Below are 26,808 nucleotides of genomic sequence, written 5' to 3'. Positions count from 1 at the left end.
AAGATAGAATTTTGCTTACACTATCATAATGTATTAGCATTATTGCAGGAAGTTTATTTATCAACAGATATTCCTAAACTTTTTATATCTGTTGTCTTTTTTCAACTTTGTGAAACTGGCTCACTGAAAGTCCATTAGGAGGCTCTGACAGGCCAACGTTGATAAGTGGCTACACGCATAATCCTTCAGACATAAACCACCGGCCATGTCTGCAACTAAGACTGGATGTAGCTGTAGTTTTAGACTCCTCTCTAAGGAGTTTAGAAAACAAGGGTGTCCTTTCTGAACCACATGACACAGCAGGAGGGCCCCCCTCAGACATGCATCAGACTCATATCCTTTCACACAACAAGCGTAAGTACGAGGTGATTAGAAAATACGCCTAATGCTTGATGTGAGGGAGTGGGAGAAAGATGTAAAGTCACAGTGGTTCATATTGCTGCTCTAAACACTAGGCAGTTTCTCAGCTTTTGATCAATTAATGTAGTTAAAGAAAAACAAGAAAGTATGTTATATACATTCTTTAAACATGCATATAAATCTAAGGTAATAAGTCATCTAGATTTATCTCTCTGTAGAAAAAAGCTGATCTTATTTTTGTTTTTTTGAAATTTTTCTTACTAATTCTTGATAGATTTTTAATTTTTAATATACTATTAAATGTATTTGTGCTTCAACAAGAGCTAATATTTTTTCTTTTTTTAAATGACTATACTAAGATAGTTCAATTAAAAAATAAAGACTGTTCCATATAATATATCTCATTCCAGAAATGTCTGTATTTGTAAACACAATAGAAAACTAGAGCAGATATTTGTCCAATATCAACTGAGTGACACATTGCATCATACATTAGATAAACCTACTAAATCCAGGAGCTTCTTTTGAATTCCTTGGTTTACAGCAAAAGGCTTAATAACCCTGTGACTTTTAGTCCTTTCAATTTTCACTAGTGATGTAAAATTAAATTGATGGTGAGTGGTTCACTCTAGCATTTATTATGAGGTATTGCTCTTAGATATAAAGGATGTGTGATTTTTGAACGTGTTGTTTATTTCTAACTAAAGATACAGAGTTTGCACTGGAAATCAGAAGCACAGCTGTACTAAGGAGACCAGTGCAGGATATTCCTGATTTCTGTTCTAGCCTGTTTTCCTTCATGAAGGTCACTAACATAAGAAAGAGACATTTGAAGACTGCAGAACTTGTGTGTGCAAATGCTGCATGGCTTAATGTCTTCTTTAGGAACAAGTTTTCTCTTCTTAAAATTTGAGGGAATACTTTTTATAAAAGGAATACACTTACACATGTGACAATGTATCAGCAAGGCAAAAACTAAATGATAGTATGGGGATGATATAGTGGGGAGTATCACTATTACCTTGTTCTTCTCTTCTTAGATGTCCACCACTTGCCATTGTTTGATACAGAAAACCAGAAATATTTAATCTACATTTGTACTGCCATTCCTGTTCTTGTCTTAGCTAATGGCAATTAATGAGACAATTTTTTATTAATTGTTACTTAAAGCTATTGAGAAAGGCAATGATTATTTGAGAGATGAAACAAATTATTTTTGTTGAATGATCACTATTAACTATTACATTGCAGTTACAAGCAGCAACAATTTTTGTTTTAAAAAATAAATTAACATCATTATAGATGTCAATCCATGATATTGATAGACAATTGGACAGCTAATTGACTGATAATTATTGATTTTCCATTTTTGGTAAACTATTTCCTAGTTTATTATAAAAATAATCAATGGACAACCTAAATATGCTTACCTAAATATCTCTAATAAACACAGAAATAAAGGATTGGAATACTACATGGTCATCTAGTCTACTTTACAGCTTCAGGGTGATGTAACACTTTAATATGAGGGAAATGAATAATATTTTTTTAAAAAAGAATTATACAGCATTAGTTTTTGCCAAATCTTCCTCAATGGATGGCAGTGATGACACATTAGTAATGTGCTCTCCTCAAAAAATCTGGGTCTGAGAACCTAAATATTATAGTTTGAATGTGGCACAGCAAAGACTGGAAATGTGAGAAAGAACCTCTCTTACTTGAGATTACTACAGTCTAATTTCATATATCCAATGATCCTTGTGTAAATTAGATTTAAACCTCTGAAAAAGTACTTGCTTCTCTGAAATGAGAAGCATGCATGCATGCTTCAGCAGGCATCCAGCTTTTTTAAACTGAAGCTTCAGTACCTAGACCATGTTCTACCTTCCATCTCAATGTACTTGAGATATTCAATATTAATATGTTGTAAAAATTCATTAGCACTTTTCTCCCTGCTTTTGTTACACATACCAAAGGAATGGCTGACATTTCGTGTCAATATGTTCGTACAGTTATAATAATGAACAATAAAGACCTCTAATTTATTGAATAAGTTAGTATCACTTTCTCTACCTAAATAGAATAAAAAGTAGATTTGTATGGGCTTCAGGGTAGTGGAATATTCATTGTACAATATCACAGATTTCTAGCATGATTGCTCATGTCTTTAATGTAATAGATGATATGAGGCTTTGGCATAAGTAATCATCTTCTATAATTGCAAGCTTGATGATACCACTGAAAGATGGAGTAGGCACGGCATTAGATGGATCAGTAGAATCCTCTAGGCCCAACAGTATTATCTTCTCTATTCTAGTTCCCTCTTCTTGAGTTCTAATTGCTAATTGTACCCCAATACCTCATGGATTTAAGGCTTTTATCTACTGAAGAGTGGTCTATGAAAAATTATTAGGAGAAAAACTTAATGAAGCATAATGAAATCTGTTTAAACCCACACCTGCTACTTGATTTTTATTTTAAACTTGATTTCAAACTCCAGCACGATGTCTGCCGTCTTCAATTTCCATTACCAGAAATCTTTGAGTCTCGCTATCAGCACCTGGCAGATAGCTGGAAATGTGAAAAGACAGAGATTTCAAAGTGTACATCAATTTCTCCTGAAAGGGTTAAAAGTACGTGCAGTACATGGTGGACTGTTTACTCTGTACTTTATTCTGTACATTTCTGCAAGAATGCCAAGACTTTAGCACCATCCTTCTGTTTCCTGTAAGACAAGAGCTTTAACAGAGAACAGAACACTGTTCCCTCTCTGGACATTTCTATATTACCAAGAAATTAAAGAGCACTTCTGTGGTATGAAAGAACTAAATTCCAGGCTAATGTCTGAATTAGCATAAAGTACCTCCCAAAGCTGTAACTTCTAACCTCTTTTTGACCTGCTTTTACTGAAGATGTACCTTTTTTTTCTGCAAGAAAAAAGGTAGCTAAATATATTCTGTTCTTTTCAGCAGCATACAGATTTCAGCAAGATGAATTCCCAGTATACGGAAGGGCAGGATTTTTCAAAGCACAGAACAGAATCAGGACTACTAAATACTTTCTTCTCTCAAATTTTTTGCAGTTGCACAAAGTTTTATAAGATCTTACTCAAAATTAGGTAGAACTTTTAATAAAACATTATTTTAAAGGCAAAACTTGCTTGGTATAGACTACATTTTTAGAGAAATCTTAAAGGTTTTTCAGAACAGCAGAACTAATAAGGGTTCTTTTGAACCCCTGCAGAGCATGGGGCCTATTGAAAAGATAGCTCTCATGATAATTTTTGAAGCACTGTGTGGAGTGCCAGAAAATGTGTATCAGTCCAAACAGAGTCAATAAATTAGTACTTTGAAGGCAAAGAAATACTTTGAAGAAAATCTGTTCCAGTAAATGGGATTTATTTTGTGGACAGCTGTCTGTAAAAAAACATACAATTGGACATTAAATTTAAAAAACATTAAAGCAAAAGATCTGAGTTCAACACAGTATATTCTCGTTACAACTTTCACTGCCCTGGGAAAGGATTTATATCAAGGCAATTAGGGTCCTTACTGGCTCACACTGGCATGAGTTAGTCAGCTAATAGCCCACTACTGTCATACTCTTTTTTCCTTTTTTTTTTTTCTTTTTTCATTTCTGTAGTTGGTGTTTTTTTGCATCCTAACTGCCAGCTTCCCTATAGACACCAATTAAGCTTTAGGGGATTGTCTTGTTTCTGAAAAGCTAGAGTAGTAGTTCTAAGAAAGGCCTTGGAGAAAAACAAATGTATGCTTCATTTTTTTTAAGCAGTGATTTAGCTGTAGCAGTAAGGACTTATATTAATGCAGCAGTGAGATCTGAACTTTGAGTGGGATTAAATCTCTCACTCTAACCCATTAAGAGGGTAAAATTAGTACAAATTTAACTCAAGGAGACCTTCGGGATCAGTGGAATTTTAAATATGTATTTTCAATGTGAAATCCATCCTTTTGCTGAGAGAACAATTAAAGGTGATTTTCCAACTATTTTCCTTCCTATCTTTCAGAGTTCCTTTTGTTTGTTTACTACCATTTCATATACTCCAAGCTTCAGACACCACCAAATACACAAACCAATGTATCCTTAGATTCATGGCTCCTTGTTATAAATTAATCTCACACAGTTAATCCCCTTAGTCAGTTCACTAGTTAGTTCTCTCCACGCAAGGATTAGCACACAACAGCTTTCCAAATCAGCTAATTTCTCACTCTAGTACAGCTATGTGTCATCGGCTCAATTCTGTGTGGACTGTTGGACAGTAAAAATTCACATCAGAAAAATGGGACCCTGTGAAACTATAACCAGGAAAACATGACTTTAGAAAGGAGAATAATTCTGATTCTGCTCTTTTCTCCCTTCCCTGTCATCTATCTACTGGGTTTCTGCATTTCGGAGGAGATTTGCATCTTTCCATGGAAGCATTTACCAAACCAAGCTTTCTAGCTCTAACCAGGAGTTGAGGAAGAATTTTAGGAAGATTCACGGTCTCCTATTGTCATGTCTCATTCCTATGGTATACTAAACCTGTTCTTCCCTCACATGAACAATTCCCAATAAGTTTCCTCATCATCACATTTAATTTTCCTACCGAAGGAGGTCAAATTTCTCAAGCATTTAATGCCTGACAGCCACATGAAATTGAGAAACCGGTGGAAAGAGAGCAAGAAGTTGAAGAAGAAAGCTTGGGACCCTTGCAACTGTGCCTCCAAGGTGAAAGAGGGGATTTCTGTGCATCCTGGGATCTGGACAGGCTGTGCATGGTGAAGGGCATGGAGCTGTCCTGGCTGCACTGAAGGGCATGTCATTGAGTGCTCTAGGAAATGTAGTCTTGTGAGGCAATATCCAGTCATAAATAAACTACCTGACCTTGTAGTACAAAAGCTTTAAGAGATTTAAGACTTCACAAGCATAACTGTGGTATAATATCTCATCTTAAAATGATAAAATTTTCAGAAAGATTTCACAGGATACATATGCCTTCCACAGCCATGACGTTAGCCTCATTCCATTGAATTACCAGGTGTCACTCCAGTGGTTAAATAATTCTTTAATTACCTATTTATTTAATAAGAAAATAAAGAAAGGAATTCTATTTGACTTAAGCTTTCAGGAGGAGGGTATAAATTATTCTTAATTCAATAGTTATTTACTTAATAATAATTTACCAGTTTTGGAAATGTTGTTAGGTTTCAGAGTCAGCTTTGTTTGGGTTAATTGAATACTTTTAATTAAGACTGCTGAACCCAACCCTTACAACTTTAAACACAGCCCCAAAGGCAGCATTTGGTTAAAAAAAAGTTCAAAGAAAATTAATATTTGAAGTACAACATATACTCTATTGGTTTGCCAGCTGAATTAGTGCAGAGGTTAATAAGCACACTTTAGAAAACACTGACATGAGTTTAATTCCCTTTTTTGGATGAGGTTACTAGTCAAATTAATTGGTGCCAGTCCCTAAGAAGGGCAAAACCAGTAACTTCATTATTTAGAAAAGTATTTCACAGCGATAACTCCAAATACGTGCAAAGACTATACTCTCAGAAAAAGTATGTTTTGCCACTTTAGCATGATAAAATTTTGCCACACTTCTTGAGAAGACATAAAAGTATTATCTGTTAACAAACAAATGCTGTAATCTTTAAAACATTTCCTGAAGATATTGAATCATTCCTCCTTCACAGAATCACAGAACATTAGGAGTCAGAAGGGACCTTGAAAGACCATTTAGTCCAACCCCTCTGTCAGCGCAGGATCACCTAGACTGAATCACACAGGAATGCGTCCAGGTGGGTTTTGAATGTCTCCAGAGACGGAGACTCCACAACCTCTCTGAGCAGTCTGTTCCAGTGCTCTGCCACCCTCACAGTGAAAAAGTTCCTCCTTATGTTCAAATGGAACTTCCTGTGCTCCAGCTTGCACCCATTGCCCCTTGTCCCATCGCTGGCCATCACTGGGAAGGGCCTGGCCCCATCTTTCTGACTCTTGCCCTTTAGATATTTATAAACATTAATAATGTCACTCGTCAGTCTTCTCCAAGCTAGAGGCCCAGCTCCCTCAGACTGTCCTCCTAAGGAAGGTGTTCCACTCCCTTAATCATCTTGGTGGCCCTGCACTGGACTCTTTCAAGGAGTTCTATGTCCTTCTTGAACCGAGAGGTCCAGAAGTGAACACAATATTCCAGGTGTGGTCTCACCAGGGCAGAATAGAGGACGAGAAGGACCTCTCTTGCCCTAGTAGCCACATCCCTTCTAATACACCCCAGGATGTTATTGGCCTTCTTAGCCACAAGAGCACATTACTGGCTCATGGTCATCCTGCTGTCCACCAGGACCCCAAGTCCCTCTCACCTACACAGGTTCCTCTCACCTACTCTCCAACAGGCTAGTCTCCAACTTATACTGGTACCTGGGGTTGTTCTTGCCTAGATGCAAGACCCTTGCTCTTGTTAAATCTGATTAAACTTCTCCCCACCCAGCTCTCCAGCCTAAGTCTTGCTGAATGGCAGCAGAGCCCTCTGGTGTGTCAGCCAGCCTTCCCAGTTTTGTCTCATCAGCAAACTTGCTGACTGTGCACTCTAGTCCCTCATCCAGGTCATCAATTAACATGTTGAATAGTACTGGTCCCAGTACCGACCCCTGAGGGACTCCACTAGATACAGGCCTCCAGCTGGACTCTGTCCCATTGATCAAAACTCGTTGGCTTCTTCGCTTCAACCAGCTCTGAATCCACCTCACTACTTCACCATACAGATTACACTTCCTCAGTTTAGACACAAGGATGCTGTGGGAGATGGTGTCAAAAGCTTTACTGAGGTCAAGGTAGACCACATCTTTATTTGATTTCCACAAATAGTAGTCAAAATAAAATTTTGTTAGCAAAAATGTTCAGGAAAACTAACGTCAAGCTGACTCATGTTTATTCTTTATCACAGTCCATAACGTGTTTATATTTGGCCCATCAGTACAGAATTTTCATAGAGTCATATGATCGCAGAATGGTTTGAGTTCGAAGGGACTGGAAAGATCACCTAGTTCCAAACCCCCTGCCATGGCCAGAGACACCCTCCAATAGAACTCTATAGCTTCTCTGAGTCACAAGCTTTGAAACAACCTTTGAAGACCAGGAGGATGGTGAAACAGATGGTACCCACAGACCACTTCTGTTTTGTAAATGAGGTTTCTGTTTCCTCTGTGCAGATCAGATCTGAATTTTCTTTCCTGTTCACACTAATGCCAGTGCATACACTTTAAAGTTCCGAGGATCAGTGTACACCCAAATACTTAATTGGGTTCCAAACTCTCGTACTCCACACTCTTTAGTTCTGTAAACTTTGAAGACAGAAGAGACCTGTAGGTCCTCTGCAGACTTAGAATAATAGAATTTAAATAATTGCAGAATTTCCTTTTGAAATCGAATAGCTAGCGTTTGATTGAGGCATTGGTATGATGTGAAATCAAGAAAATCCATTTCTGCTGTAAAACATTGAGATAATTTTAATCCAAAAGTTTTCTTTTATATGTTCTTTGTAACAACTGATCATCTGTACAATTTAAAAAGTCTGACATTTTTCAGTTTAATTCTGTACCATGAGTCTCCTTTTAAGTTTGTATGTCAGACTAATGATACACTTTGTATACAGGATTTTCTGCCTATAAAGACATTTAAGTATTAATCAGCTCACTCTCAGTGCTATTCACAATATATGATGAATGAGTTTGTATAATTGCTGAATTATATAAGAATTAAGTTTGAAAGGAAACTCTGTAGCTCATTTAGTCTGACTATCTGCTGACAACAGGGGTATCTTCAACAGTGCTGATCAGGTTGGTAAGAAATTGTACAGACAAGTTTTTAGTATCTTGAAAGACAAAGATTTCACAATCTTTCCTGGCAGTCAATTTCAATGTTTGCTCGTTCTTACAGTGAAAATATTTTCCTTATACCTATTTTGGAATTTCCTTTGCTGTAAATGTGAATATTCTGCATCTGTCTCCTTTTAAGACATTCTCTCTAGCTCTGAAATCATGTTTCAGATTACTTTTGACACTTACTCCGATTTCTCAAGAACTTTTAAAAAAATTCTGGTCACCTGAACATTAATGCTCTATTACTTGGATCACCAGTCCCGTAGAGGTTGCTAAATCACTGAACTGCCTGCATACTTCCTGTCTGCATCCTTCTTTTTACCATTATGTCACCCTAGATGCATTTGTTGTGTTTTGTGGCCACTATGATTGTCATATCCTATTTGAGTCATTGTTGTTCGGGGTACATAACCCATAACCTACAACAGTTTGCAGTCACTGCCCTTAGATGTATAGCTTTGATTGTTTGAAAACACTTTTGGCTTGAAGGCTCCCAGTTATTGAAAAAATCTAGGATGGTTCAATGTGGCCACATAGATTCATCACTGTTTGTCATTTTATGAAGTCTTATCTCATCAACACTATTTTAAAATATAATTTATTTTCAATGGAAAAATTTTATATTTTCTTCTTGCTCATTCACAAAAAATTTCAGTAACTGAGTCCTGAGAGGCCACAAATAGAAGCACACTATTTGGTGGAAATTGTCGGACAATCTGCTTTAATCCATTTAATGTATGTTCTGTTATAATTTTCAAGTGTTAATTTAATACTGCAGTGTTGTGGGGTATCAAGGCAAATACCTTACAAAATCCCTTTACATCTGTGTAACTGCCATCAGTGCAATTACAACTGCATGATTATTATAACTGCAAAATATAATATCCAGGTTTTTTTAAGATCTGCTTTCACTAAAGCCCTGTCAATTTATATTAATGATATTCCTGTAATTTCATTCTTTATTGAATAAATCCTAAATCAACTTTTTCAATATTTTCCTTTGGTCTAATGCCAGACTAAGAATCAATAATAATAATTACAAGAGTTGTTTTTAAACAGTCATATCTATACTTGTGCAGCCTTCTGAAATATACCTCTTCATCTGTGACCTAACTGTGAATATTATTTTGTAGATATTACCAACACATTGTTTTCCATGTTACTACAGTCTGTGGGTGCCTACATTTTAGAACTATAATTGAAAACTCAAATATTTTTTCAATATTAAAAAGCACAGGTTATTAAAAGAAATCTATAGTTATTTAGACTGTTACATTTGAAAAATACTTGGCTATGATAATATGATGCTGAATTTAAATATTTTAACCAAATTCAGTTAAATAAAGGTATGTATTTCAGTTTATCTGTCAGATGGCGTGATTGTATGACACATATTACCCAGCTACCCATACTAACAGCACGGCTATCTTTGGTATCATTGAATACTTGCACACTGGGCTTTGTAAACTGGATGGTTTATTTTAAACTGGAGGCAGAATGTCATTTTGCTTAGTTTATAATTTGATATCTATTGTACACGTTCAGTTCTACAACTTGAAATTATATTACTGAAGAATAAAGTAGTAAAAAACATTAAACAATTCTTCAGTGAAATAAATAAAATGGCTATTTATTTTTACATGAACTGTCTTTATATAAATTCATTAATAGTAATAGTTACACCACTTTTATTAAGGACTTCAGAATAAAGACACAAAAGGTCCAAGGTCTAAAATTTGAATGTCTGCAAGACACTGGTAGTTCAGACAAGTGTTAATGTACAGGAAAAACTTAGAGACATGTGAGCATTTCTCCATGGCAGTTATTTCTTAAACAGTCTTCTGGTTATCATCAGTGAAATCACACAAGAACTGGGTGAAAAAGAGAAAATTCTCTTTGCAGTGTCAATGCTTAGTGTTTTATCTGTACGTGTGGAGAACAAACACCAGTTTGTGTGTTTTAGGGTGCCAAATAATATCAAAAGTTAATATTCTTCAGTCATTCAGGTCCTGTGGTTTCCTGCTGTCAGGTGACATCTCTAGCATCATGGGAAGAAGTGACAAGAACTCATGAAATGAGGCTGGTTCATCTAAGGAAAATTAAATGAGTGAATGAAGGGAAAAATCATGTATTTGCAGAGCTTACAGAGTTCTTCCATTCTGTTCTTACTAAAAGGATTTGATGACAAAATACTTCTGAATAGCATGAAAGTTTGGAAAACTGACTGGTTTTCAACCAAAGTTGTTTTGCCAAAGAATAAAGATTTTTAGCTTTTCATTGTGACAGCCAAGTAGACCGAAAAACAGAAAATGTGATATATTTGTGCTAATTTCCATCCATTTGCGGGAATAATTTTGTGACTGATAGCAGTGGCATGTTACTGCTTCATAATACCAGACTGCTGTTATTTGACTGTTGTCTGATTATCAAAAATACACAACTGCAGAGAAATTATATAGGGAATAAAAATATTCTGCTTTCCATGACTTTGTCCATTAGCACAGGACTGCTCCTAGTAATTAATTCTGCAGTTCAGAGAGAGGAGGAAGTTTTTTTGGCTAATTGTAGACTGCAGGGGTAGCTAGATATTCTGTAAAATGGAAAGTTAATCGCTTACTTCTTACAAAAAGAAAATAAAATAAGGCTGCTGGATGTAGACCAAAGGATAGTCATGGGCTAAAAACTTTGGGAAACTAAAGGCTGTGTAAGAGTCTTGAATACTGCAAGTCATTAGCCTGTTCAGCTTCAGTTATTTAATTTCTCAGTGGGGACTCATACTCAGAAAAAGTTAATACATCCCTTTTTTATAAATCAACAAAATGCAAACGGTTAAAATGTGTCAACTACTATTCACATCTAATTCAAATGAATAATTGTATAATTTATACAGTCAGTATATTTTTTAAGAATCAAGATGCTGGAACAAAATAAAACATTACTATGAAAATATTGCCAGAATTGTGGCAGGTAGTGAGTTTGGAAGCTAGTTCCCTAGAACATTGGATGAGATACGAGCAATTAATCATCCTTTAATTGGAAAATTTATCATTAACATAAATTCATTATCCAAGGTAAGTTCTCACTACCTGGAAATGCTACCATTTACTGAAAAATAAGGTTTGTCTTTTATCTGGCCTACAAAGGTTTGTGGTTTATAGTAGAATATGTAGTGTAGTGTAGTGCAGTAGTAAAATGGAAAATTAAAGTTTCAATATAAATTATGTCCTTTACTGAAAATATCCTCATAAACAAATGACATATAATAAAGAATACAATTAACTTTTAAAATATAATTGTAAATATAGATATATTTCTAATGTAATTGGAAGCAAATTTTCAACTGGGATACTGGTTGCAGGTTTTGTTCTTTTTTTACATGTCTGAGCAACACCTGGCTTTTGATGTTGATATATAGATGTTCATGGCTTTACATATTCAGTAGAAACCATCAGCACACGATCTTGCATCTGAATGCTCAACAAAATCAGTATTCAGTCAACCAATAATGAAGGGATATCGCCAGATGGATCCTGCCAGGTGTTAGCAATTAATTATTGATATATTTGGGGGAATATTTAAAGGGATATTAAAATATAGTCTTCCTGCATGAGATTACTACATTATATTGATTGTTGCTGATTGTACGGGTTTTCCTTTCTACCTTACACAAAATGTTCAAAAAAGAACCTTCTGAAGAAATTAAAGGGATGCCCTCTGGCAGGTTATTATGTGGCCTGTTGAAATCAGGGTTTGAAAGAGATGATTTCAGAATGTATTTTAGAAAGGAATAATTATCACACAGAAATGTGTTTTCCATTCTCCACAGCTTGTTTGCGAGTTTTCTCTGCTCTCTTGTTTAAAAGCATATTTCAATACCAGCCATAAGGCACTAATAAAAATATAGCAATAAAAATAAGCACAACCTCTTGCTAATGGTCTGTTTATGTGTTTGAAGTGCTGAAGGACAAGTAGAAATGCAATTTGCCCAATCTATGATTTACACGATATGATGCAATAGTTGAGCTGACACTGAAGATTGATGCCCTCTGTTTCATAGAGTAGGGACAGCAGTAGAAAAGCCACCATGGAGGCTTATTCACACTGTACCAATAAAGCAATGTTTATCAAGCCTGTCCTTGGTACCATTGCTCATTCTCTGTCACCTCAATTTCAGTGTCTCAGCTGGATAGCAAACAACAGTGACAGTGGTTTCTGTGACAGGAATATTTGTCTACAACACCTAACCTGTGCGAGCTGGACTGAGACCACCTCAGGTTTCCAATACAGTTTAGAATTGATGTAGTGATGTGACTAAATGAACTTAAACGCTACATTTTATTTCTGTTTCTGCTAAAAAAATGAATTTTGCTTTTGTAATGCCTGGAAGTGACCATTGAGCCTATTTCTGCTCAAAAGTACGTTTGAAAGAACTTTAAAACAGAGCTAGACACAAAGTTGTCCACCAGTAAGAAACAATCTTCACTGATTGCCCTCTTATTTCATCTTGCTCTTCTTGAAGAAAAAGCAAAGGTGGGATTCATTTTATCTAATCTTGGAATCTAGAATTTGATTAAGATTAGCATAAGCTGGTAAACTTTGCGTCCTTTTTCAATCAAGAGAGAGAAGTTGATGCCTCCAGAGAGTATTTCATTAGACTTAGTACATAAACCTATTTTACAGTGAAATGGTTCTCCTTCTGTATCTACTTCTTTACATTGAATATGAAAGAGACCAGGATAGTTTAATTAGTCTTAAAAAACTAACTATATTTTGTGTACAGTAAAATGTGAATTATTTTATCCCCTGATATCTTGAATATATTACTTCAACAAGAGCTCACAATACTTTTTGTCTAATGTCATGCTCCCCATGAAAGAAGAATTCTCTATCACCTCAACTTTTTCAACAAGTCCATATCTTTCCAGAATAAACATTATCTCCACCTCAGAGAAATCTCAGAATCATTATGTTTACCCAGTGAGATGTTACATGCCCTAAGGTCTCCTGTTCCAGCTCTTTCTACCTTTCTTGAAGGGAATGAATCTCACAAATATCTTGTGTTACACCTACAGATGTACTTTGGGCTACCTCGAATTACCATAGTTGCCTGTGCAGTTAAATTAAACCACTAGTTAATGTAATCAGTGGAACGTAAAGAGCACTTCAGCTAAATTTAATCATAACCACTGCAATGTCTTTGCTCTAGTACAATGATGTCTACCAGGACATCTGCAGCAGGACAACAGATACAACAGAGGATTTCTGGAGGACCTGTGACCTTCTGGTGCTTAAATAAGATGTGAGGCCGGATATGGTCAGTTGAGATGCTTTCAAGCCTCTTCTGGATTTATTGTTAGCTTCCTTTGGCTGTAATGAGTTGATGAGCTACCCAGCATGGCAGTAGTTAACCACACAAATTGACCTCTAACTCTGTTTTAATCTTAAATCAAATTCTACTACTGAAAGTTTAGAATGGTCTCCCCTAATTCCAGACTTCAGAGCTCATGTTGAACACTTCTGAAGTCATATCAAAATCGAGAAGGGAGAGTATAGAATCAGAATTTATATCTATCTTTTTGCTTTAGCTGGGAAAATGGTCACAGGATTTCATGTTGGCATTTCAGAAAAAAATGGTTAGAAAGCCACTGGGCATCAGGAAACTCTTTAGACATAAGAATTTCTCTAGGAGATGTAGAGCATCAACACAACTGGCTTCTCTATCATCTTCCCATTTTGTGAACAGAAAGTTTGCCTGTGATAAAGGGGATATGGGCAGCACACTGCTCTGCTCCAGTGATTTCTTGTCAAGATTTTAGCCATCTGGGGTTCTACCTAGCTGAAGCATCTTGACCAGTCCTGGAGTTCTCTTCTGTAATTCTGAAAGTTTAATTATATGTGGAATACATAGTGATAGCTTTTTTTTAAAGCTGCCTGAATATTTGCATCGTAGAGGACCATTTTGTGTGTCTTTAAAATTGCAGTGAATGTATTTAGAGAGAAAAAATTGTCTCTTCTTGTAAGAACCAACCACAGTGCTCCCTCATTTCAATCAGCTAGGGCCTCAAGACTTCAAGGAAGGAGTGACATTTTACAGCTGAAAGGGGAAATGAACTTCTGAATCACTGTTTCACGTCTAGGCTGTGTGTCACTGGCACCTCAAGTGATGTGGTGGGCTACTGCCAGCAGAAGCAGGGCTCTCACACAGCTACTGGCTTCCCCTCTCCCTCCTGCCTCACACTGCTAAGCTTATTCTCTCCCTTATCTGAGCTCTAGCACTCAAAATGGGACTGAGTCTTCTTCTCAATAGCAGATCAATTGTGTTAAACTTGTCTATAGTAAAATACTCTGTGTGTACCTGCTTTGCTGCAGAGCTTTGTCTTTCCACTTTTTCTGTTCCAGAGAGCCATGAGTTTGCTTTTCATTATCCTATTGGCCTGCATAGGATCAGGAACCTGTTTGATAATATATGGGATGATACAGACGCCAACAGCAATTTAAATTCAGGTGTGACTATTATCAGTAATATTAAGAGTTAATGAAAAAATATTTCAAAACAACAATAGCTTGCACCTAAATGCATTCTTATCTGACAATATAATGGACTGAAAGCCAATTGAAATGATGCAAGTTACAAGAAAATACTGATACAAAGTACATGACTATGGACAGCCAACAATTCCAATTCTGTCTTCCACCTTTTTTCCCAAGTGAAAAGTAAAGGTTTGGCTGCTCTTTTTTCTTCCACCTTTTCTCTTTGTAGAAAAGAGAACGTTCTTCTACTGCTTTCCCTTTCTATCCTGTCTACAAATGAGACAAATAGTCACTTGTCTTTTCTCTGGCTTCCACCTGATCTTGCCATTCTTTCCAGGTCCAAGTACGAAAACCTCATCTTTCCTCAGTGTTCACAGGAGGCCAAGGGTTTTTTTCCTATTCTGGCTCACCCCACATCATGTAGAAATTTAAAAGTAAGGAACAAATATCTGAAGCAGTAAATTACAAATAGGACTATGTAAGATACATTTCTATCACAATTATAATTTGTTTGGTGTATGTACACATCGAGAATAATGTCAGTGACATAAAGGCAGCAGAGATTTATTTAATGAATGATCAGTAAACAAGTAATCACTGCCTCTTTCATTACCTGCACTAAGATCCAATGGAAAAGTACCATAGGTAGGAATACAGATGTAGAGAGCAGGTTAGCAATATTAAACCAGTATGCACGAGACTAATGATTGAAAAGGCAATTTTAACATAGGCATTCGTTTTCTTTTGAGTGTTTTGATCTGCAGACATTCATGTTAGTTGACACTGCTTTTCATCTCAAACTCACAAGAAACATTTTCCCACCTCTTATGATTTAACTCATGCACATCTAGTGAAATTTTGTATGTGTTTTTTTTTGTGATAGGATTAGAAGATATTAAAAAAAATCCAATTTGAATTATCCATGCTGTCATGGAAAAAAAAAAAACACATTTAGAAAGTCATGTTTAAAGTACATTTGATGTGAGGTAATAAGAGCTGTTAAATATTTTTTGGCTGAAATGGCTTTGACTTATAAGATTCAGAAAGTGATCAATTTTTAAAACTCTAAGACAGAAGAAAAATATTTTATATATTTTAGACATATATAAATAGAATATGCCATTTCCCCCCATGTTTTTCTTCATCTCTTTTCTTTTTTTTTTTTCTCTAGAATGTAAAACTCCAGCTGCAAAGAGATCTTAATATACTCTATGTGTCTTGAATATATTGTGCATGTATCGATGTAGCTTTATGGACTTTAAGGTAACTTCAGTTACTTCTACCTGATGAAAATCAAGACTACTTCATGTAATTATTTTGCAATGTAGATTTTTATAAAATAAAGAATATATGCTAATATGTTGTACTGGATTAAGGTCTTAATGTACAGTATAATGAAAGAAATTATCTGTGTTTTGCAAATTATCACACTTCTGCAAAGCAATATTAACAAAATTACTAGATAACAAGAAAAATTAAACTCTCAGACAGAATTGAAAATTTGACAGTAAAACAAGTGTGATGTTAGGAGAGTTTGATTTGGATAGTCAAAGAGTTTGCAGAGAAAAGACTTGAAACTATAGCAACATTGCTTGGGAATCTTTGTGTCATCTACTGATTAAAATTAATGGAGACATTCTTCTCCAGATAAAGGTAATTCACTAATATGAGAGGTTTAGTGAGCTATATTAGCAAAGGAGATTTGCGGAAAAGCATGAAACTGATTGTTTCATAAAAAGCCGGATGAAATTTTCCCAGTGATTTCAGGGAGCTTTATCTTCAGTCTTGTAACAACACATCAAGGAATTCAAGAGAATAAATGTTGGTACCAGATTATTTTTTTTTTTTCAGGCAGCAGTTTTACACAGTAGATTGACTCTGACACTAACTGCTCATCTGTTGACTGGCACTAAAGATTTTTGGGAAAACATTCTGATTATGCTGCTACAGTCATTTGTACCCTTACCACTGACTCACCCACACCAGTTAGTGTGGCACTAACATTTTTGACACTGAGGAACCCATAGCAGTGACTTCAATAACTGCTTGCCTGGTTTTCTGTATAAAATGCACTGTTTAGGCTTACTTGTGTTCAGAAATCCATCTGATACCACAAGCAATTAACCCTTAAGGAGCTCATGGTTTTCTTGCATAGATGTTTTGCATTTAATCATATGATTAGTGGAGCATGTATACAATAATGATTGAAAGCGAATAGAAAAGTGTCAGATACTAGCACTAAATCAAATATGCTGCACTAGCAAGAGCAAATCCACTAGTACTTCAAGTAATTACTTGCCACTGAAATGTTGAATTTTTTTGCTTTGTTTGATTTATCAAAATACCCAGTAAGGGCCAAAAAGTCACTTAATAAGTCAGTGTAACTGATCTGTGTAGCTGAGTCTGGGAAACTAAAAGAAACTAATTAATACATTGTTTGATTAGTCTATTTTACTGCTTATTAATACATAGGCTTCTTTTGTAATAACAAAAACTGTTTAGTGTTTATAGGTGAGTAAAAATATTCTTAAATTTGTAATTACTTACATCTCTATCAACATTTTTTTCTTTTTTTCAGAATAACCAAGACATTTTGATTTTACTTTTATTTGACCTTAACAGAATTGTTCTCTTAACTCTAAATTCTCCTTCACTTAGCTTTCTTAGGCAACATAATTTGCTTCAGTACACTTCTTACACACATTTTGACACTTGTCAGCTGATAAATCAGACCATGTAGTAAACGTAAATGAGCAGTCATCACTGACATAAATTCTCCCCTCCTGTTGATCACCTGGATGGACATCATCTGTATTGTAACTCTGGTATTACCATTTTGCCTGTGATGTCATGTGTTTGAAAACAATGCAGATGTGAAGGGTGTGTCACTCTGTTTCATCATTTTCTTGGTTGTTTTTCTGATTTTCTTATTACAGAACAACAATTTTCACCACTGAAAGCAAGCTTGTTTAACATTCACAGCATTGCTGTCTTTCTGCTTAACTAAAATTAATTCACATTATGAAAGTGGTGTCAAAACTGGGCCTTTTGGCAATTGCACAGAAGTTAAGCTGTTTCTTAAATACTTTACCAGGGAAAAAAGTGGCCAATCCTAATCCCAGAATTATTCTCAATAAACAGGCAGACACTGTAAGAAATTAAGTGGGAACCCCTAAACTGTAGCTTTATAATAATTTTGAATACCATGAGCATGGTATTGAAAACCAATATTAGCCATCAAGACCTAGAACCTTCTTTTATTGTCAGGTTCAATTAAAATCTTCCTGGAGTCAATGTTTTCAATGGAGTTAGTTTCAGTCACGTGTGAGACTTGCCAATCTTTTGAGGAGGGGGGAAAAAAAAGCATAAGTAGCAGAATTAGACCAAATGTGGTATAAAATTAAAATATCAACATCTCAAAAGTATTTTCTGTAGAAATACAGTATTCATAGCAAAAAATCATTGGGTTGAGGAGAGGCATAAAAGATCCTTATATATATGCCTCCCTCTCTCCTTATTCTTGTCATTAAGAGACAATACTGAGCTTCTGAAGAACATTTCTAGCAATGGAAATTACAGTTTATAAATATTTCACACAACCAGATGATTATACTTGATTAATTAGTTTTTCAAGAAGCAAGTTAAAAAGCGTGAAAACATCAACAAGCCTCTCTGAATAATTTCTTAGAGAATATCAGTAAGCAGAAATCCCTTTTACAGATTGCCAGGGCCACCTACCTCTAATACATATGTTAAAAAATAAAAGAAAATTTCAGTATTACTTTGATGGCTATTTTACATAAGAAAACATCAGGATTTACCCCAAGAGAAAAAACTGCAACACATCTAAACCTGAATGCAAACATGAATGATCAGCACTTTTGGGGTTGAATCTTAATTTTAGTTCTACAGTATTTTAAAAATATCATCTATTGCATAATAGGACCCATCTTCTGTCTTCACTCAATCTGAAATCTCTTAAATTTACTCAATATATACAATAAATATCAGTTAGAAATTAGTGTTTTCCAACATCTGTCAGGATCATTCAATATCCAACGAACAATTTACATAAAAGCCTACCCCAAACTATTACAGTAAAGTTGTAAGGGACCTTTTTCTCTTGCTTAAAATAAAACATTTCAAGAAAATACCAATTAAAAGAAAGTTTGAGTTTACAGTGGTATTGCTGCTGTAAGAAAGCTAGTTTTAAATAGTCTTGGTGTATATGCAGATGCTGAATGCATTTCAATAGAAAATTTTTGATTGACAGGAAATGCTAAGGGTTCCACAAGTTTGCAAAGAGAATACAATTCCAAGACAGCATTTTTGCACTTTTCCCATCAAGCCAGGAGCAGCAACATAGGTGGCAGGACCTTCAGCTGCACTAAAAGATTCAGCTTCCTAACTGAAAAAAACCCAAACAACAGAAGAGGTCCAAATCTCCAATGTAAAGAGCATAAAATGAATTTTAAATTTGCTAACAAATTTCCTTCATAGGGTTAGAAAGGAAAATGGAATACTTTGCAGTACATGCATACATGTAAAATCTGTATTTTCTTTTTAAGGAAGAAAAATTCTGGTATGGAAGCAAAATATTTGCTGATTTATGTAAGAATTCAAATCTGTGGGGAAGTTTCTCTAGAGATAGTGCCTTGTGATGGAATTGTGTTCTTGGAAAATTACTTCTCTTTCAACGTAACTTTTTTCTTCCCCAGCTAAGTAATAGAAATATGTAGATAGTGGTCTTAAAAACTGAAGGAAGTTGTTCCAACAGAAAGAAAAGTATCAAAAGCAATAGTCAAAGGATGAAGGCATTTTCCCTCTTACACAATTTTATTGTAAAAAGGAGCAATGTTCAATAGATTTAAATTAGATACAGCTAACTGTTGTTAAATTTATTTGTGTTTGAGTAAATGCCCTCAAGTAACAATACTTCTGTGTCTACCACTAAAATGAATCATCGCCCAAGTTGCAAGAGAGTCATCTGAAATGTTCCAGCAAGTCACAACACAGTCTTCTGCTCGTCAAGGCTGTAGAGTCTGCAGTTATCTCTGCACAGCTACTGCCTACTGCATATGCTATGCACGTACTATGTAAATTATGTATTTTGATTTTCTATTACTCTCAGAATTTTACTTCCTTACTAGAGGCCTTCATTTAAACCTTTGCTATCCAAATAGCTTCTGCCTCAGCATGGCTGTACCAGAATGCCTTTGGAAGGCTTTGAAAGGTGCCAGTCTTAGAAATATTCTTGAACGGATGCTCTTATATAACATAGATGGATTCAGTAGGCACTGAAAATTCATACACAAACTAAGTGCTAAGTACAATAGATTGATCCAGATTTTATTGTTCCCAAACTGGAACTGAGAAGAAAAATACAAAACTAAAAGATAACAATACATATCAGCATAATATATCTGGTATTTCTTCTTTGGTCTGAGTCCCTGAAAGTTCCAGAAACTGAGCTCTGACCCTGCCTATTGAATAGGTGACCTATTAATGTAGGCTGGAGACCATAGCTGTTACTGAGCATGCATTATTCATCATTTATTATCTGGTATCCCCTGTAAACTTTAGAAGTCATATTTTAAGAACAAATGTCCTACATTTATCCATTATAAATTATTTCTAATGTCACAAATGATGTTCCACACTGGCTTAACAAACTATAGAAGAAGTGGGATATGGATAAGCATCCAATGGATGACCTTCATGGGACTCAGAACTGAAAAGGGATTATGTCAGGAAGAGGAGCACAAACCAGAAGGAAAGGGTACCTAAGCAGCAGCATAAAAAGGGTTGGAGTGCCAGAACTGCTAAAAAGCATTCAGACTAAAACAAGGAAGATTTGACTGGAAAATAGGAAAGGTGTTCCAAGTATCAAAATTTCTAGTTACAGTTCTGGTTCATTATTCCTGCATTACTAAACCTTTATTATTCTCTGGGTTCATAGTGTAGGCGGGAGGAAAAAGCAGCAAACAAAACCTGCAGTATAAGCAGAACAGTCGGCAGTGTAGCAATTGAAAATAACTTGCTATCTCTTCTCCTCAAACACCAATGCAAAACCCTTCCAGTGGACATAAAGAAATTCTGTAAGAGATCCATCAAATCCACTGGCTTTTCTCAGACAACGTACAAAATCATTTCAATGGCAGGTGGAAGGTATTTTGCAACATCAGTTATGAGGACACTTAATGGTTAGACTTATGTCTTGAAAAATCAAAGTGTATCTCTATTACAATGTGTTTTATACACTGAGTAATGTTTTCCTTTTACTGAGTTCTGTAAAATAACTTCTGTTAATTAATATCACGTTAAAAGCAAAATTAACTTTTCTTTTTTAACTGACTTTCTTCTGGTTCAGTTTCCTGGTACTGAAATCTCTTTTTCTTGTATTATGGAAGTGTAAACTGGGACACCCTACAATCCCAGTCTTTTCAGTCTCTCCTCAGATGGAAGCCTTTCCATGTCTCTATCTTAATTCATGCTTGAACTCTCCACATGACAATTTGATCCACTCTAAGTAGGTTACCATGCCAACCTCCTTAACACTAACCTTTGCAAGAAACCACAGAAAAATTGCCAAATAATACAGGGTAGCTGTTCCAAAGTAAGAGCAACGTTTTCAAATGCTACCACCTGGTGGTAACCGAGTAGCAAAGCCTTGACACATGCTAAAAACAGATTACCAAATTCTGCCTCTGACTAAATACAATTTCAAACCTTACAGAGGTTGCAAGCTGGTAAATGGGAGCTAATGGGATTGTACTATGTTATACCTAAAATTTTCTGTAGCTGTGCTCAAGAGAAGAAATTTGAAACACCAAATCTCATATGATCTAGCGGTATGCATTATGCACCTTTGTGTGCTTCAGTTCACATATGTATCAGTGCATAGACAGACAACATGAAAATCTCTGAAACAAGATAGTTATGGAGGTGGTTCACTACTTGCTTTTGAATGAGTGGGTTTTTAGTCCCAGTATGGGGGAAAAAATAGTCACAAAAATAAAGGAAAAATAAAGGCTAAATTTTCTGCAAGTGCTCTGACAGCAGGGCGAGTGGCACAGGAAAACTCCATTTGGAGCTCCCTTTGGTGACTGCATTATGTAACGTCCTATGTATTAATCAGTAGCTAAGATAAGGTAAAGGAGACAAATGTGTGCTTCTACAAATATCCAGTGATAGCTACTAAAATCTTTACAATTGCCACTTTCAAGTAATGAAATCCCTATATTCTCTGGGCAGGGAAACCAAGACCGTTGAGTGCTTCAGTAAAGTCAGCTAGGCAAAAGTAAAGACTCTTATCACAGACACCACGGACCTGGTCCTGATCTCACGTTGTGTCAGTACAAGGCTGACTTTGCTGGCTTCAGCTGAATTATTTCTGATTCATATTGGACTGAGATCAAAACAAAGTCTTCCTCCAAGTCTAATTAATTTTGCTTTCATTCTCACTTGCAGCTGAATTAGCAGTGGACTGTTGATACATATGCATTAAAATTTCCCCATTAACTCTGATGATAGAAGCATATGTGTGTTTCACAGAGTTCTGTGTGTCAAGCTACCTGGAGAGTATGGTTTTAGTTGGTACAGACAGATCATAAGGGAGGATACCCATAAGTATGAGAAAAATGCCTGATAATTTGCATAAGCAGCTGACAGTATGCTCAGAGGGACAAAAGCTCCCACCACATCTGTAGATCACCATCATACTGCTCTGCCCCTGCTTCTGAATGGCTTCTGTATAGTGTATATTTCACTACAGAAATTACAGTATCTTTTAATGCTTTTCAAATTATCATTAATCTTAAAGGTGAATCTGCAAGCTCTTCATCTTCCCTAGAAAATTCTTCTCTATATGCAAAAGCTTCTTTCCTTTTAAGGGCATGGAGTTTTGTTTTTATCTTCCTAGTATGTTTAGTTTCCTAATCCAGAATCTTTACGCTGATTGACAGATGCATAATAGCCAGAAATACATGGTGAAGTTGAAAAAGAAAATAATCTTTGCTACAGAATTATATTTCATATAAACAGCTATACAGTAGCAGTTGTGATACCTCAAATTTCCTATATTATTTCCTGTGCTTATAATAGCATATAACTATGATATCACTTAGATTTTATGATGGTCATTGCACAAACTGACTACTGTGAAGTCAAATAGTTTGTTCAAAGAAATAAGGAAACATATCAAACAAGAACATCCTTGCCTTTTGTTTTCTGGAATAAGGAGAGAATTTTAGCCACCCTTTTATGTCTATCCAATTGGTTATGGTCTATATCGCTTCAGATGACACTAGAATGGTTTTATCATGCACAAAAACAGCAGATCCTTTTGATTATTTAAGCACATGTTTGATCTGACTATTTGGCTGGGACTGAAACAAAAGACAATTTGCACATCCATTTGTTCTTCATTATACATAGCTTCTACTAAATTCATGATGGAAATCAAAGATATTTTCCTGATTTTTGTTGCTTTGGTTGGTTTTACTCATATTTCTGAGGAATGATCAAGAAATAAAAATCAGATTTTTTTCCAATGTTGGTTCCATCTGAACCCCTAATTGTTACCTCTGTTCTTTCGTACCTGCAGGATAAAAGGCTGTTTCCTTTCAGCACTCATTTTTCTCTGGAAAATCACAAAGTACTGAATATGCTTAATATTCTCAGGCTGCACATCTTGTAAACCTGAGTATTGACCCAGCTTTCCCTCCAGTGACAATACGGTAGTGCTTTAAGAGCCTTTCTGAGTAACTAAGGTAGTGATAGATTGGAAAAACAAAGTCATTTCAGTCACCCCCTACACACACACTTCAACCATTAAAGTTAGATTAGGTATTTGCAGTTTGAAGTCTGGCTGGTAAAAGGTCTGATTGCCCAGCATTTTGTCAATGCCCATAAGCAGAAGGAAGTATGCATCTGGAGAGGGGAATGAAATCACTGACAGGAGCCACTGGTTCAGTCAGAAATCAGGAAGGACTAGGTAAGTGCAGTGTGATTAAAATCAAGATAGCTGGCACTAATAAACAAGAGCCTCTGGGAGGGATAAGCTAAAGCAGTGTGAAGAGCAAAGGATACAAAAGAGGATGAGGAGAAAAGAATGCCATGATTTCAGAAAAAAAAGAAGGCAGGATTTTACATTTAAATTCAAATTTCATGATCAAATTAAATTACTTCACAAATGGTGATACACACATGTTTCCAGATAAATCTCTGACAGCTACACGATGGAAAAAAAGGATCTGCAAAGAGCCATGTTTTCTCAAACAGGGAAGGGCTTAAGCAGAATTTAGGTCAGAGCACCAAGCAAGAGTTAAAAGCATGGTAAAGCAGGTGAAAACCAGAAAGAATATTCGAGATGCGAAGCATAAGTCAAACTAAAAGAGCCAGGCACATCAAATACAACTCCAATTCTTAATGTAAGCAAAGCCAGAAATCAGCCAAGGACACAGCCCAATCATTATAAAAATAGATAAAAATGTGAAGAGTGGTAAAAGACTCTTTGAAGGTGTTGTTCTAGAGCATGAAGGGAGTTACTTTAATGATAGACATGTCTGTGTGTAGTATTTTAAAATGTTTCAGAATTAACTGGTTATTTGCACTTTTATTGCATGCATACTGAGATACTAGAATCCAGAAAAGATGTGTAATAAATTTTATCACAAAAAAAAAAAGAGGAATAAAAATGTTGCTCCATAATTGAAACAGGATAGAAGTTGGCCTCACAAGCAAGCTGAGGAAATTTAATACAGAAAAAGCAGAAGCAAAGCTACTTATAAAGGCTTCAGTCTCGAGTACCAGATACACTTTTCATGACTAGTGCTTCAAGGAACTAAATGCCAAATGCTGTAGATCAACAAGCCCTTAACCCCCAATGCATACTGTTTTATAGAATTATCATGTAGTAGCATTTTTTTAAATGGTCTTTCTCATCAAAGGCAGTATTTGTCTTGATTTGTCAACCTATTGCTTTGTACCTTGTCTAGTAAACAGATAATAAGCGAGAGTATGATTTAAAATCCCGGCATATTCTTCAAAGGACTTGACTCCAGGGTTTTCTATAAAAGAAAGGAATGTAGCTCCGGCAGGTGAAAATTCTATGACCAGATCCACAGAGAGTGAGATCCCATTATATTGCAGCCTATGACTCCCAGAAATCATGACACAAACAACTAGGCAAGTCACCTGAAGTGCTAAGCAACGTGGCCAGACTGATCCTTGGTGTAACTCCATTTATTCTGGGGAATTTGTATCCCAGACAACTGTTGTATTGACTCTAATTCAAACCTGATGTAAGCAGGTTCAAATCCCTTGATATCAATGCAATATGACCAGCTTAGTGTAGGAGGCCTGGATTTGGCATAACATGTCTCTTGTAGTGAATTGATTTTGCAAAACACCACAGTTTGTCAGCCCTTTTGATATCTCCAGTCTCAGGAGAACTGCCCCCTTCTAGTACTGCATTGATTCATTGCTGAGTTGACCTTTTACAAATGGACCAGAATAGAATGGAATTTAGTTTATATAATGTCTTTCATTCAGGAGATGTCTCCAATCACTGATAAACCAATAATAATACAAACATAATGTGTAGGCAAATACAAAAACTGTTGTAAATTAGGCAGCAGTACATATATTACCTTGAATACAAGATGATTGCAAATGAAAAAAAAATTGCTTATTTTTTAGACTTCTGTTTCCATTCAAAGCTGCAGAATTAATTTTGTAGGTTAGGAGTACACTGAACTGTATGATAAATTCACATGTGACTCATTTCACTAGTTCATTCTTTTGGTTTTTTAACCATTTGTTTCTTACAGATTAAAAATATGTGGTTTTAATTGATTTTCAGACTTAGTTTGAGGTGAACCTGTACAGATATTTTTGAGATGTGTGAGACTGTGCTTTGTAGATATTGAACACCTCTCTCTACTAAGCTGCCTGTTGATCATAGCAAACCATTCTCTTCACCTCCATTGTTTCCTTTCTGTTTCCTGCTACTTCTGTAGTACCAGAGGTAAGGAATTATCATCATGGTATTCATTTGAAACACTGAAAATGCCTTAAACGATACAAAAACAATGGAGCAGTATGCTGATCCATTACAAATGTTTGTGAATCTGCAAAGCCAGTATCTCCCTTACATTCCTTTATAGTCACCCAGAATTATATTACACTTAACAGGACTCCTAGCAGATAAATCGCTTCCTATGGTCATGATCTCAGGGAGATATAGCATGGCAACAAAGAGTACATGAAGCACTTGTTTTGCTAGAAATGCAAAGGGTGAACAGGAGAAACAGCAGTCTGAAAAGCAATGAAACCATGGAATAAGGAAATGCAAGGAATTTAATTTCAGAAAGGCTAATTTGGAGAGGTTTAGAAATGCAGACTAGCTGCTTCTCTGCCTCGTACCAGCTGTGGTTGTCTTCACGTCAGATGCTGCCACTCTGATGCATGTTTTGTATTTTCTTTCTACTAGTATAATATAACAAATGATTAATGCATCATAAAATGTACCTTTGTGGGAGAATGTTGAAGGTCCTCAGAGATACCTGTCTTCTTTCTAAACATGACTTTGTAAATCTATTCCATCAGTCTCTGTGACTGGCAAAGGATTTCCCACTCCTCTGCACCAGCTAATGTATGGTTATGAAATGACAAGAAGTGGTACAGGCAGACTGCTCTGAGTTTAGGGAACTTTTCAAATGTAGACTTTTTTTGAAAGTGGATACGGTAGATTGTGGCAGATGGCTCATTCTGTCTGGTAAATCCTTCTTCATTCGTGGCTCATTGCACTAGTAGTGTCATTACTGTCTAGCATGTTAATTTGAAATCCATGTGCTAAACTTCATTGCAAAATTTTATGATGAAAAGATTTGCTTTCTGTGCACAATAGCTTCTATTTCTTATTCAGTATGGTAAAATAGTAAAAGTTCTCTCTAGATATCTTTTAAAGATGGATTTTCAGCTCTTGTCTACCATTTGATTGGAAAAGGAGATTTCATGAATCTCTGTCTAG

This window comes from Gallinula chloropus (assembly GCF_964237585.1).
Source record: "Gallinula chloropus genome assembly, chromosome: 3".
NCBI classification, from domain to species: domain Eukaryota; kingdom Metazoa; phylum Chordata; class Aves; order Gruiformes; family Rallidae; genus Gallinula; species Gallinula chloropus.
Note: the sequence above shows the minus strand (reverse complement) of the source record.